This window comes from Suricata suricatta, chromosome 17, assembly GCF_006229205.1.
Source record: "Suricata suricatta isolate VVHF042 chromosome 17, meerkat_22Aug2017_6uvM2_HiC, whole genome shotgun sequence".
NCBI classification, from domain to species: domain Eukaryota; kingdom Metazoa; phylum Chordata; class Mammalia; order Carnivora; family Herpestidae; genus Suricata; species Suricata suricatta.
In genome coordinates this window covers 6,836,717-6,852,026 of record NC_043716.1, presented here as the reverse complement: position 1 = coordinate 6,852,026, position 15,310 = coordinate 6,836,717, and the positions used below count along the sequence as shown (strand labels likewise).

At 42.2% G+C, this 15,310-nt stretch overlaps 1 protein-coding gene and 1 long non-coding RNA gene across 2 annotated transcripts in view; both read left to right on the top strand.

Annotated features, from left to right (window-relative positions):
* Positions 1-15,310, top strand: part of HS3ST3A1 (heparan sulfate-glucosamine 3-sulfotransferase 3A1) — a gene marked incomplete at its 5' end in the record, with an annotated part of 103,395 nt that overhangs the window by 68,361 nt on the left and 19,724 nt on the right. The window lies entirely within an intron of this gene.
* LOC115282838 lies at positions 7,834-9,640 on the top strand. Its single transcript, XR_003904766.1, has 2 exons — positions 7,834-8,036; positions 8,613-9,640. It is a non-coding gene; the product is annotated as an uncharacterized LOC115282838 (long non-coding RNA).

Sequence of the window (15,310 nt, the reverse complement as noted above, 5' to 3'; positions counted from 1 at the left end):
CAGCAATTAATCTTATGACAAGCTTTTTAAATTCTTGATCTGATATGTTGTCTAGATCTGCCTTGAGCAGTTCTGTGGCTGTGACTTCCTCCTGGAAGTTCTTCGGGGGAGAGTTTCTTCGTTTTGTCATTTTTGCTAGTTTTCTGTCTCTTGTCATCTTTAGAAAGCTCGTTGTGCTCTGTGCACCTATTAATATTTCTCTGTTAAAGGAAGCTTATTGACTGTCCAGGGACTGCCTTTTCAGGAGATATTCTCTTAATGATGTCTCTCCGTTTCTCTTGTTGTGCCTGTGAGTATTTTATTTCCCTACTCTGCAATATTTGGGACTCGCTTCTTGCACACTTTGTGTTGTTTCTTGGTGTAGTCCTAAGAAGGAAAACAGACTGACAAACACAGAGGAAACAGAAGCACACATACACACAGACAAATCAAACAAAGAAACACATTACAGGGGGGAAAGAAAAGAAAGAAAATGGGAGGGAAAGAGACGAAAAGAAGAGAAGAAGAGAAAATAAAAAGAAAAGAGAAAGAAGAAAAGAAAACTATATATATATATATATATATGGGGGTCGGAGACAACAAAGGACAGTAGACCGTTTAAAAGTGTATGACCAGTTTAGGGGGGTAAGGATGAGATACAGGAGAATATATCTGCATTGCAAGAAGGTGAAAAAGTAAGGGAGAAAGGAGAAAGGAAAATAAGGAGTAATATTTAAAAGAATTGAGTAAAGAAAAAGGAAAAAGAGGTAATAATGACAAAGAAATAAGTACAAAACAAGTGAAGAAAAAAAATTTTTTTATATAAAAAACAAAAGCAGCAGCAGCTCCCCCTGGTGGATGGGCGTGGTTTGATGTGGTAGGTTTCGGAGGCTGTTCTCAGAGGCTCCGCCCCTGCCTGATGAGAAATGAGCAGCAGGAGGTGAAGTGCACACCTTCACAGACTCAATTGCGGAGTCCCCACCCCCAGCCAGGATCGCGATTGCAATGAGGGAAAGGAAAAACAAAAAACAAAACAACAACAACAAAAAAACTGAGTCTCTCTTGGTTTCCGATAGCTGTTGCTCACAGCGCTGTGCGCTGCTGGAAATGAGCTGGAAGCTCCTGCAGTCTAAGCGCTCGCCCAGGCCTCCACCCATCACCGACTCCTTGTTGGGGATCGTGTAGGTGTGGGCCCTATTTTTTCCTGTGGGCACCCGCCATTCCCGCAGTCCGTGCAGGGGGTGAGGTGCGCCGTGGAAATGCGGTCCGTGGTCCCGTTCCCAAAACCAAGTTCGAATTGCTCGCCCCTGGCGCAGCCGCGCTCCGGCCGCTTCTCGCCAGGAAGTACGCTCCCCTGTCTCTTCCCTTTGTCTCTCGGGCTCCGTGCGCTTCCCCCACGTTGGGCTGGGGATCTTGTCTCCCCTGCCCGTCCCAGCCTGGCCTATTGTCAGATCTCCCCCGTTCGCCCTCACTCACTCAGGTATCCTTGAGGTTCTATTCTTTCTGGAGTCCGTATTTTCTCCTTCCGCAGATGAGAGTAATATCCTTCTCGGTTCGATAAATGGGGTGGACAGAGTTTACAGAGCTCCCTTCCTCTCCACCATCTTGGCTCCTCGACATCAATTATATTTAAAATGTTGCCAAGACAATACTGTGTTTTTAAGCAGTCAAGTATTCTTGTTTTCTGGTTCAAAGACCTCAGAAATAAATTCTCCTAGTGTGCAGCATTAAGAATGTTCATTCTTCAGACAGCGCAACTCCACCGGCTGTAGGTGACAGGCCACATCCTCCAGCTCCAGCGGAAATAGTCTCCAACAGACTTGGCAAGAGCGCATTGCCTCTGGCTCCCTACAACAACAACAACAACAAAAAAAACACTGAAACTCCGGTGCCTGCCTCGTAGGCGGTCTTTTCAAAAGTCTGTGAAACACAGTTTATAGAAATGTTTATATATTTGGCCATAACAAGCATAGTAAGTTCTCTGAAAGTTTAAATAGTATTAAGCTCACACTTTGACCACAATTAAAAAAATATACATAGTAAGGAAAAAGAAAAGTAATGACAAGCTTAAAAACTATTTTCTTTAAATCCTTGAATTCAAGAGGAAATCAGATCTTTGGTTATAGGTCAGTTAGATAAAAGCCAGATGATCAACTAAATAGCTGTCAGTCTTGTGTAGTCAGTGGCGTAAGAGGGATAAGTTCAGGATGAGTTCATGTTTATATATTTTAATATCTCAGGAGAGAAGAATTTAAACGAGCAGAGTCAACATTCAAATCCAAAAACTGGGAATGAAGCAAAATAGAGTAAAACGATGAGAAGAGCTAGGAACTGAAATACGGAAGATGTTGGAAAACACACACTCTATAACTTTAAGACAATGAGTTTGAAATAGACTAGAAATAAATGGTCTGTCTAAAAGATACTGATCACTACAGCTGTCCGCAGAAAACAGAGGGGACATCAGCTATTGAAAGACAATCCAGACTAAATTTAAAATGACCGAAGAAGAGTGGGCAAAACTAAGGGAGAGAAAATAGGAGTTTTCTCCCTATAAAACTAACCCACATCTCTTATCTGAGGCACTAAAGGACCCTGCTCACCCCAGGGGGCACGGAGCGCAGGGAGACATGTTTCCAAGAACAACAAACCATCCCTCACCATCTTTATCCTGACTTTGCAGCACTGGCATTTTACTCTTGATCAGGACCACTTTTTACTGCTTTTATTTTTATTTTTTTTAATGTTTATTTTGAAACAGAAAGATAGCAAGCAGGGGAGGAGCAGAGAGAGAGAATCCCAAGGAGACTCCGTGCTGTCAGCACAGAGTCTGTTGCAGGGCTTGAACCCAAGAACCATGAGATCATGACCTGAGCTGAAACCAGGCGTTGGATGCTTAGCTTACTGAGCCTCTCAGGTGCCCCCAGGACCACTCTTAAAAATTCACCTCCTTGGGGCGCCTGGGTGGCTCAGTCGGTTAAGCCTCCGGCTTCGGCTCAGGTCAGATCTCACGTTCGTGGGTTCGAGCCCCGCGTCAGGCTCTCTGCTAACAGCTAGCTCAGAGCCTGGAGCCTGCGTCCAGTTCTGTGTCTCCTTCTCTCTCTGCCCCTCCCCCTCTCATGCTCTGTCTCTCTCTGTATTAAAAATAAATAAAATATTTTAAAAAATTCACCTCCTGGCTTTGTTTCACACCAACAGCACCCTCCTCCTTTGCTGTCTTTTTCTAATTTTTTTAAATGTTTATTTATTTTTGAGAGAGAGAGAGAGAGACAGAGTGAGTGGGGGACTATCAGAGAGAGAGGGAGACACAGAATCCAAAGCAGGCTCCAGGCTCCGAGCTGTCAGCACAGCCTGATACGGGGTTCAAACCCACAAACTGTGAGATCATGACCTGAGCTGAAGTCAGCGGCTTGACCAACTGAGCCACCCAGGTGCCCCTGTCTTCTTCTGATTTTACTCCAGGTCCAGGCTTCATCCTTACCAGTTGTTAAGTCCTTTGTCTCAAGGAATCCATCCTTTTCCTTCTCAAGAAAATAATGGGACCAAATTCTTGGCCTTTTTCTTATTATTTCACCCATTTTCTATCCAACTACGTGGCCAGATCTTGAAATCATTTTTCCCCCAGAAAGGAACCCATGTAAGAGGAGAATGGATGAAACTTTGCTTTATCTTTTTGCTTGATCCCAGAATCTTAGATGCTGGACCCTTGGGGTCCAGCTCCTCCTGTCTCCTTTATGAACTTCCTGGCTTGTATAACTTCTCATTTTTGATATACCTTCTGCCTCTGATTCCTAGCTTCCTCGTTGATTTCATTTCCAGACACTCAGCATTTCTGGCTCATTCCAGATATCCATTTCAACTTAAAAACTCGATCCACCAATAGCTACAAAATCCCACTCCCGTGTCCTATGGTGATATGGCACAAACCAGGAATGTCCTCTTCTGAACTCACTGTGTGTGTGTGTGTGTGTGTGTGTGTGTGGCCCGTGAAACTTGAAATATCTGTGGTGTTGTTAAACATTATTTGACCATTATAAACTTGTTCCAGTTTTTACGAGTTTATGTCATATGTCCCTGACTGAGTAAATACCATTTCTTGTACAATTCCGATATTCACCAACTAACGCTGTGTGATCTGTCCACAAAGTGAGATGTACGTAGACCTTATTTCATAGATTTTATCCTGAAGTGGATGATAAATCCTCACATGGCAAGATCTGGTTTCACACATTTCTTTCAGCACATAGTAAAGACTCACTAATTTCCTAGATGGCCCGAGGTGTTCTGTTTTGGTAATTTTGTGTATCTAGGGTACAGATACATTACCCAATTGTCTTAACTTCCTAGAAGACAGAATTCCATTAATTTTTATAGAAAACTATATTACATTAAAAACAGCCTCAAAAGCATGCAATAAATCATTAAGAAAAAAATTAGAGATTTTAAGTGGGAGATTTAGCAATAACAGATTTAGCATCAACACTTTTTTTGAAAGATAAGATACTCTATCAATATTATTGATACTTTTAAAATTCACATTATTTATATGCACAGTCATACAATAAACAAGAATGAAGTATATGTTCATGAAAGAATATTTTAGTTGACTCTATCTGATAATTTTTATCCTATCCTATTTTCTTTTTTCTGTACTTTGAAAAAAACTTTAAATGTTTATTTATTTTTGTGAGAGATAGGGAGAGACCAAGGGAGTGAGAGAGGGGCAGAGAGAGAGGGAGAGAGAATCCCAAGCAAGTTATGAGTTGTCAGCATAGAGCCCAAAGTGGGGCTCGAACTCATGAACTGTGAGATCCTGACCTGAGCGGAAGTCTGACACTCAACCGACTGAGCCACCCAGTCGCCCCTATTTTATTCTATTCTTTTTAATGCAGGTGACAATCTTGTAAGGCACGGATTCTGAATAAGGGGCGATTTTCCTTCCCAGGAGACATTTGGCAACATCTGGAGACATTTTTGGTTGTTGTCCTGACCTGGGGTAGGGGCTCCATGTTACTGGCATCTGGTGTGTGGAGATCAGGGACGCTGCTCAAACCCTACATTACACAGGACAGCTCCACAATGAAGAATCATCCACCCTAAAATGTCAGTCGCATTGAGATTGAGAAACGCTGATCTAAACCCACCCATCTAGAAACACCTCTACGTTGGCGTTTCCAAGAAAGAAGGAACATTGCTTATAATATATGCCAGGGGTCTTTCCAGAGGGATAACAACAAGTTTTGTCTTTATGGGGACCTCACAAAGTAGACCCATTTTTCCTTATTCTAGTACTCGGTGTACTCTCTTCTGAGTTTACATCAACTTGTGAGACTTAGGTCTTCGAAGGACAGGGCACTTTGAGATTGAAATGTTAACGAGAGTGTCTCCAAGTGTCCCTGAAAGCTGATTCAGCGCCCGGGGCAATTAGCAGTGTCGGGTCAGAACTAATGAGCTCTGGGGGGAGTCGCTGGTATTTGAACTTAGTGGGGCATGAAGACCGACAGCAGTCCACTGCTTCTGACCTGCTTGGGCCTCTGTGTCTTCAAAACCCAGCAGTGAGAAAATTGCTGACATGGCAGTCTCACTCCCCATCAGGCTAATTACTTCTTTTCCCAAGATCAAGACTAGAGTTTGGAAGGGCCTGAGACATCTGTAAGCAGAGAACATTTTGCCTCCTGGGGCGGGGACGCTGAGGCGGTTTTGTGCCCTTCAGAAGAACTGGGCATTTAGCGAAGAATTGGAAGGCGAAATGCAAGGTGGAGGGACTTTTAATGTGACCTGGAGAACAACTTGACCGAGAAGCAGGTTGTGGCTAAAACTCAGTATTGTGGGTTGGGGGCTGTGCCCCCACAGACAGCCGCTGCTGGGGGGAGGGAGGGGACAACAGTCGTGCTGGGGAAGCTCAGCAGAACTGTGCACAATGGAGAAATCTGGGAGGAAGCGTATGAAGTCACTTGTATTTAAAAGGTTTGAGAGGAGGTGCCTGGGTGGCTCAGTCGGTTAAGCATCTGACTTTGGATCAGTTCATGATCTTGTAGTTCATGAGTTCGAGCCCCATGTCAGGCTATGTGCTGACAGCCCAGAGCCTGGAACCTGCTTCACTGAAGTTCTGTGTCTCCCTCTCTCTCTGCCCCTCCCCCGCTCACTCTCTGTCTCTGTCTCTCAAAAAAAAAAAAAAAAAGACAAAAAAATTTTAAAGGTTTGAGGGGTGCCTGGGTGGCTTAGTTGAGCGTCCTTCTTCAGCTCAGGTCATGATCTCGCCATTCTGGAGTTCAAGCCCCATGTCGGGCTCTGTGCTGACGGCTCAGAGCCTCGATCCTTTTTCAGATTCTGTGTCTTCCTCTCCCTCTCTGCCCTCCACCACTCATGCTCTGTCTCTCTCTGTCTCTCTCTGTCTCTCTCTCTCTCTCTCAAAAATAAACATTTAAAACATTTTTTTAAATTAGAAAATAAAGGGTTTGAGGTAGTCTCTGCAAACTCTCATCAAACTCAACATGTAGGGATATTGTTCCGATTTTCCTGGGAATAAGCGATTTATTTTATCTAAATGGCAATGTTTGGCATAAGCATTAGCATTTTTAGCTCTGCAGATCGCTATGGATGGCTTCGACAGACATACACTGGTTGGGGAATGTTGTAGAGGCTGTTCTGAAACGGAGGACAGGGTCCTAGATTTTTGTCCCTATTTGATTCATAATTTGTTGGGCAAATTATTTTATGTCTCCTACACACACACTTGTAAACATACATTTACATTTAAATGTGAGTGTATGGTTGGGCTGGTATGATCCATAAACGGGTGTTTTCCCTTGACTGTACTATGGATTTAAGAGGACTGGGTATTAATGGGACTGCCCTGACTGCAGCCAATCTGTTATATCCCCTCACGTGGACATTGGAAAACAAAAGTGTGCCAGGAAAGGGACATTAATAACGAGTCAAGGAGAACCTGGTGGCTCAGTCGGTTGAGTGTCCACTCTTGATTTTGGCTCAGGTCATGAGCCCAGGATCCAGGGACTGAGCCCTGTGTCGGGCTCTATGCTGAGTGTGGAATCTGGTTGGTATTCTTTCTCTCTCTCTGCCCCTTCCCCCTTGTACTTCCTAATAATAATAATCAGTGAAATAGTTTGGCTATAAGAGATACGGGGAGCATCAGTAGCAATAGTGCATTGGTTCATTATTGATCCTTCGCCAGACTTCTTCCTGTTTTGAAGGTGGCAGTAGAGAGATGATGTCAGATGACAGAATTTGATTTTTGTAACAGGAGCACTTTGGCTATTTCCATTAAATGGATGAGAACACACAGACACAGAGAAATTAAGATATTTATGGGGCCCCCTCCTTCCTAGGAAATGGGCGCAAATATTTTTAATCCCCAAACCTGATCCATTTCTTCTAAGGTATTTTCCTATCCTACTACCTCTCAGTTCTATGCTTCTCACCAAGACGTGATTCCCTGATAGTTTGGGTTTCTACAGTTAATTTAAATGCCTTGCAGGCTGTTAATAGTACTTGTTGAAGCTTAGTGTGGGGAGGGCAATCCAACCGAGTAAGAATAGTTTGTCATTACTTTCTTTTTCCTAGACTTGGTAAAGGTGAAGCATTAACTACATCTTCTCCCGGATGGTTGGTGTGAATAAATGAAATAATTGTACACATCAGTATCCAGCCGCATGATCTCATTTGTTTTAATCACCTAGTCCGCAAACTAGATCAACCTCAGGGCGTTTCAGAGATCAAGTGGCTGTCACCGGGCTAAAAATACACACCACACAGCACCACCATTGTTGCATCATCTTCATCATCATGCTCATTATTTGCTCATTGGTACACCTTTTCCGATAGCTTGTGCAATTTCTGATCCTGGCTTCTCCCATTGAGAAGAGTCACAATGAGTATCTCAATAACCCCACCCACCCCCAGCAAGAGCCCCTTGGATCTTTACAGAAGAAAAATGGGCTAAAAAAGAGAGGTGAGGTGGCTCATTCACCGATGTTCTCACTATTGGCGTCCAGACAAGAACAGAAGCTGACTTTGCTGACACTTTAGCTAGTAGAGTAAGTGCTGTAACTATTTAGACTTCTCCTTAAGGCCATAGGCAGCTGCCGGCATCAGGGCCGGCATTTTCTTATCTCCTCTGTTTTTGATTAAAGAACAGGGTAAAGAAGGACAACGAATCTAATCAGGAGTAGCAATCCTGTTTCTTAGAGAGCACAGCACTGCTTTTTCAGTGTTTGGAAGTCCAAGTTGACCGTCCAGTCCGTTCCGTGGAGGTATCTCTATTAATAGCTGAGTGTGCGTCTGTCCAGATACTTGGTGAGCCTGTGTTATACAAAAATACAGCACAGTAGTTATCTATGGCTAGCATAACATTTCATGGCATTACCACAAAACCTCAGAGACATGCAGTTTTGTATTTGACGAGGCTGCTGGGTTCCACGCTTGGTTTGAGATCTGAGCCAGCCCTGTTGGTGCGTCTGTGGTCAGCTGGGAGTCAGCCAGGTGGCGCTTCTGATCTTGTCTGGGTCTGCTCCCGTGTCTGGGAGTCCGCTGGCTGGCAGCTGATCTAGGGTGGTCCTTGCTTGGAAAACCTGGGTGACTCAACTCTGCCCTCTTTGTCTTTCATTTTCCAGAAGCCTGGTCCAGACATGTCCTCACAGTAATGGCCATGCACGAGAGCATGAGTGGTATATACAAGAGGCTTTTCAAGCCTCTTTTTGAAATAACTACACACTTGCTAATGTCCACTGGTGGGAGCAGGTCACACGGCTGAACTCAGTATCAAGGAATGGGAAAGGCGATTCCACTCATGATTAAAAAAAAAAGGTGCAAACTCCACGGCAAAAGGCAAGGATGAAGAGAGGTGCAAAAAGTCGGAGCCACTGACACCTTCAACCTAACAGATCACTGAAACATTTTAACACACAAGCATTGTTTTTGTTTTGTATTGTAGGCTTTTTAAAAGATGACATAATATCGTATCATTTATGGCTTATACTGTTTTGAAGATCTTACTTAGCTCGAGACAGATTTGAAGAGATCTTAATCCGAAAACGTAATCTGAACTTTGTAACATTGCAAAATGTTTCATTATGTGAGTGTACCAGAAGTTTTTATCCAGTCTCTTAATGACGGTTGTTAAAGTTGTTTCCTGCTTCCAAGACCTTTTTGACAGCGTGCTAAGGGGCACCTGTTTGCATAAATGGTTGTGTATTTCTGCTGGTATTTCGGGAAAGGCAACCTGTAGGTGAGGATTTAGGGATCCCACACACTTTATCCTCCAGCAAGACCGAGCCCCGATCTCTCAACATCTGTGTTTCCAGACGCTCTGTATTCTAGAATCCTGCTTCTCCGACTTGACTTTATGATAAACGCTAGTGAAATCCGTGGTAGAGAGAATGTACGCAATTGGAGATGGGCTCCCAGCCTCCAGGTCACTGTCACTCTGCAACAACCTCAAGTTCCCCGGTGTGCTATGGAGTGTTCCAGAAGCTACTCAGAGCTCCGCTGTCACCTGCACTCCCACCGGCACCCAAGCACCACTGTCTCTGTGAAGCCTTCTTCGCAGTCCTTGAGCACACCAGGTGTGCCTTCTCCGAACAAAATGAACACTTTCATCCTGGTTCTTCTCCTACTGAAATACATTTGCTATTATGCCTTTGTCTTTGAGAGCAGGAATATTGCCCTTTTGTCCATGGAGTTCCATCTTCTGCCAGGCTGCTTGACCAAAGGCGCTAAATGTTGGCTAAACAAAAATTATGGGGTGCCTGGGGAGCTCAGTCAGTTGAGCCTCTGACTCTTGCTTTTGGCTTGGGTCCTGATTTCACAGGTTTATGAGTTTGAGCCCCGTGTCAGGCTCTGTGCTGATGGTGCAGAGCCTGATTAGGATTGATTCCCACTCTCTCACTGTCTCTCTCTGCCCCTCCTGCATGCTCTCTCTCTCTCTCTCTCTCTCTCTCAAAATAAATGAATTGACAAAATATCTTACACTTCAGGTCAGACCTAACGTTTTGGCCATATAACAAGAATTTGATAAATATTTATTTGTTCATTCGTTCAAACATACTTGTTGAATTTGTACAGTGAGTTGAATATGTTTGAAATGAGAGAATGGAGAGAACAGGCATGTGCCTTTTTGAAATGGAATGGTGTTTTTGGGGGAGTCTGATGAAATTTCAGTCTTTTTGCCCAGAAAAATGCACATACGCTCGCGATCCCTTTTTTCTTATACACTCAGGTGGGCTTGCTCCCTCTTGATTCTTATTTTTGGAACCTAGTTAAAAACTTCTGCCTTCAGGGGTGCCTGGGAGGCTCGGTTGAGTGTCCAACTTAGGCTTAGGTTATGATCCCACCGTTCGTGGGTTTGAGCCTCGTGTCAGGCTCTGTGCTGAACACTTGCTCAGAGCCTGGAGCCTGCTTCTTCTCTCTCTGCCCCACCTCTGCTCAAGCTCTGTCTCTCTCTGTCTCTGAAAAAAAAAAAAAATGTAAAGTTCTTAAAAAAAAGAAAAAGAAAAAGAAAAAAAAACTTCTGCCTTCAGTTGGTAGGAACATGGCCCCATGTCAGACCTGGTTACATAAAAGACAGATCTGGGGATTTGAACATTAGACCATCATCGTGACTGACCTGCTCGCCCATCTTAGCTCTTAATTCTTACCTCGTAACAAGTGTGCAAGTGACCAGAGTATGGATCCTGTCTATCCATACCTTCATCTATATTTTAGCTATCTAGTCTACCCCTAAAACATTTTTTACCCTCATGTATTATTTTAGGCTATTAATAGTGAGAGAGATACAAATGGAAACATCTCTCGTGAATATGCCGTGTGACTTATTTGACATTACATCACCCTAATGCTGTGTAGACACATATCTGTTCAATTTATTGGAAGAAAGACTTTCAAAGAAAATTCCCAGATAGGAAATAAGATTTCTGCATCTTCGCACACATCTTAAGGTATATTTAGATAGAATGAAAAGTCAATAACCCATTCAAGATAGTAGCAAAAATGAAAGCTATTCAGGAATAATGGCAACAAGAAATGGTGACAAGAAATGTACACAACTTGCCTATAGAAACCTTCACTGAGCATTTGTGACCAGAGAGTTCACAGACATGGGACCAAAAGCATAATCCATGGAATATATGGGTAAATTGAACTTTATCAATATTAAAACTTCCAGTCAGCCAAAGACACTGCTAAAAGAAAGACAGATACTATGTGGTATCACTTTTATGGAGAACCTAAAAAGAAAAGTCAGTACTGTGAAACAGACTAGAAAAGTGGCTCTGGCTGAGGTCATGATCTCATGGCTCATGAGTTCTAGCCCTGTGTCGGGCTCTGTGCTCGCAGCTTGGAGCCTGGAACCTGCCTCAGATTTGGTGTCTCCCTCTCCTTCTGCCCTTCCTCTACTCATGCTCTGTCTGTCTGTCTGTCTGTCTGTCTTTCTGTCTCTCTCTCTCTCTCCCCCCGCCCTCTTTCAAAAATAAATAAAACATTAAAAACAAATTTAAAACAAAAGAAAAGTAGTAGCCAGAGGCTTGGGATTGAGGAAAGATGGACAGGCTGGTGACAGACTCATTTACAAGATGAGTAAAACTCTGAGGAACTAATGTGAAACACGGTGACTATAGTTGGTAACATGGTTGTGTAACAAATTTGCTGAGAGAGTAGAATTGAAATGTTCTAACCAAAAATAAAAAAAGAACTGAAAAAAGTTCAAAATTTAATCATCACAGAATAGTCAAGCAGTCATGAAAAAAAAAGTTGAGAAGACCAACCACAGACTGGGAAAACATTTCAAAATCCCATATCTAAACAAGGACTTCTGGTTAGAATACATAAAGAATTTTACAGGATGCCTGGCTGGCATAGTCGGTAGAGCCTGTGGTCCTTGATCTTGGGGTCCTGAGTTGGAGCACCACGTTGCCAATAGAGTTTGCTTAAAAAATAAATGTACAGCTTAAACAGTTTTTAACAAGAATATATAGAGAACTTCCAAAAATCAGAAGTAAAAAGAAAAATAAACAACCCAATATAAAAAAAAAGTGGGTAAAAAACTTCAACAAACATTTCAACAAAGAGGCAATTGAGCCAATGACAAGATGTTCAGTATCATTAGCCATTAGGAAAATGTAAATGAAAACCATGGTAAGATACCACTGCATAACTGTTAGACCAGACACACACACACACACAGCAAAAAAAACAAAAACAAAAACAAACAAAAAAAAAACAACCTTAACTTAGTATTTCTGACAGAGTTGAAATAATTGGAATTCTCGTACATTGCTTCAGGAATGTGAATAGTATTGCCACTCTTTAAAATAATTTGGCAGGGCGCCTGGGTGGCTCAGTAGGTTTAGCATCTGTCTCCTGATTCTGGCTCAGGTCATGATCCCAGGGTTGTGGGATCGAGCCCCGTGTCAGGCTCCACACTTAGCATGTAGGCTGCTTAGTGTTCTCTCTCTCTCTTTCTCTATGCTCCTCTCTCTTGCTTACTCTCTCTCAAATAAAAAATAATAATGTGGAAATTTCTTGTGAAGTTAAATATCTAATTTATCAAATGACCCAGAAATCCAACTCCTTGCTAGTTATCTGAGGAAAAAAAATTACACGCACACAAAAGCCTACACCAAATGTTTATAGCAGTTCTGTTCGTGATTGCTGAAAACTGTAACTGCCACGACTGTTCTCAACATGTGAGTGAAAAAGAAAAAAGCAGTGGCATGTCCATGCAGTGGAATACTACTCAGCAGAGAAAAAGAATGGGCTCCTGATGCGCGGATCTCAGAGGCATTGTGCCGAGTGAAAGAGGCCAGGCTCAAAAGGCTCTATGACATAATTCCGTTTATATGATATTCTCAGAAAGTCAAAACTACAGTGACAGAAAGCAGATCAACATTTGCCCAGAGTTAGGGATGAAGGGAGGGTAAGAACTACCAAGTGAGGGCACCATATTGGATTGATAGATCTCTTTTATTTATTTTATTTAAAAATTTTTAATGTTTATTTGCGATCAAGAGACAGAGAGAGAGAGAGAGAGAGAGAGAGAGAGACAGAGCATGATCATGGGAGGGGAAGGGAGAGGGGGAGACATAGAATCCGAAGCAGGCTCCAGGCTCTGAGCTGTCAGCACAGAGCCTGGCACAGGGCTTGAACCTACGGATCGCAAGATCATGACTTGAGCCAGTCAGACGCTCAACGGACTGAGCCACCCAGGTGCCCCGATAGATCTGTTTTATACTGTGATTTGAGGTTGTGGTTACACAAATCTAGATACCTGTTGAATTTCATAGAACTGTGCTCCCATAAGAGCCAGTTTTGCTATATAAAGTTAAATATAAAATAAAATAAAAGTTTTATTAGGAATGTAAAAGAAAACCTGTGTAAATGAAAGCCATCTCATCTTTCTAGATTGATGGGCTCAACATAGCAAGCTGTCGTTTCTTCCTAAATTAGTCCTTGCATTTCATGATGTTCTTAGTGCCAACGGAAGTAAAGCAGGGAAGAGGAGTTGATGCACATTTTGGAAGAACATCCATTTAATAAATAAGAAGAAAACATCTTCAAGAATAGAAGACAGGGGCAATTTTTATTTTAGACTAAAGACATATCTTACAATGATGATAATTTTAAAAGTGGCCTTCTAGTGCCAGCATAAACACTGAATATCAGAACTTAATGTGCAACATGGCAGTTACATAGGATTTAGTACATGGAATAGGTGCATATTAGCACTGGGTGAAAAGTCAGTTATCTGTCATTTAAAAAAAATTAGAATTCAATCTCAGCAGTTCCAGAAAATGAATTTCAGAATAAAATTAAAACCAGAGATGAATATCTATTTCATGTTAGCAGAAGAACAACCCTACTTAGAAAACATCATAAAAGAAAAGCAAAGGTTGTAAAGAAAAGATCTGGAAGATTTTAAAACGTCCAAAAATTTTAGTGGGGCACCTGGGAGGCTAGGTCAGGAGAGCATTCGACTTCGGCTCAGGTCATGATCTCACGGCTTGTGGGTTTGAGCCCCGCGTTGGGCTCTGTGCTCACAGCTCGGAGCCTGGAGCCTGCTTTGGGCTCTGTGTCTTTTTCCCTATCTGTCCCTACCCTGTTTGTGCTCAATCTCTCTCCCTCTTAAAAATAAATAAAAGTTAAAAAAAAATTAAAAATTTTGTATAGGCCATGGCGCCTGGGTGCTTCAGTGGGTTAAGCATCAACTCTTGATTTTGGCTCAGGTCATGATCTCAGGGTTGTAGTATTGAGCCCTGTGTTGGATTCCAAGCTGAGTGTGGAGTCTGCTTGAAGACTCTTCCCTTCTGCCCCTCTCTCCTGCTCTCTCTCTTTCTCTCTCTCAAAAGTAAAAATAAAAATAAAAGTTAATAACAAATAAAATGTAGATGCCTTCTTTTCCAGGTCAAGAAAATAATTAAACATTAGAATATTTAACTTTGGAAGCAACCTAATTGTCCAACAATAAAGGATTCAATAAACCCTTCATGGCGATTCATATAAAGGGATACTTACTGCACAGTCATTTAAAATGAAGTTGTTGAGTATTTAGTATCAGGAATGATGCTTTCTGTTTATCCCTTGTGCTTTTAAAGAACGGTGTAGAATGGTGTATACACAAAATTACTTTTTATAAATAATTCAGGAAGAACTTCATAGTGTAGATGGATATATTTTTAAATGCAGCATCTGAGTGATGGGTGGTGAATGCTTCTCATTTTTAGGATTTTAGGCTTCTCTGATTTTTCTAATATTTCTATGGTGACCTTTTTGAGGTGTGCAACTTCTTTTTATCATTTTTTATATTAAAAATATACCCCTGACTTTAAATGTAAAGCATCCTTCCTCAAGCTCTTGCCTGTTGTGATCCTTCCCGCTCCAACCCAGTGTTTCCCTCTGGTCCCTTCCCCGAGGTTCTATGATTAGGGGTTCTAGATTTTCCTCACTGTTGCCAGAATTCTACGCCCTGAGGTCTGACACAGCTCTGTTGGTTGGAAGTGGGCAGAAGAGACCAAAGAAAACAAAACCCTCGAACATATTCCAAAATTCCATGAAAGAGTCCTCTCTACTCATGGAAAGGTGTTTTGGCCCCAGAACTCTATAGAACATTCCTGGGAATATTCGGAGCTGGAAATCACTACAGTTTTAAAAAATCTGTAAGAGTCTAATCTGCAAATGTTCTGTTGATACTTCGTGTCTGTCTGTCCACTGAAATCTAGTGGAGAGAGAAAAGACAACTTGCCCCTTCCATCATCTTTGTTTCTTATTTGTTAAATTTCAGACTTTGATAATTACTATTGTATGGCTCTATCTTCCCACT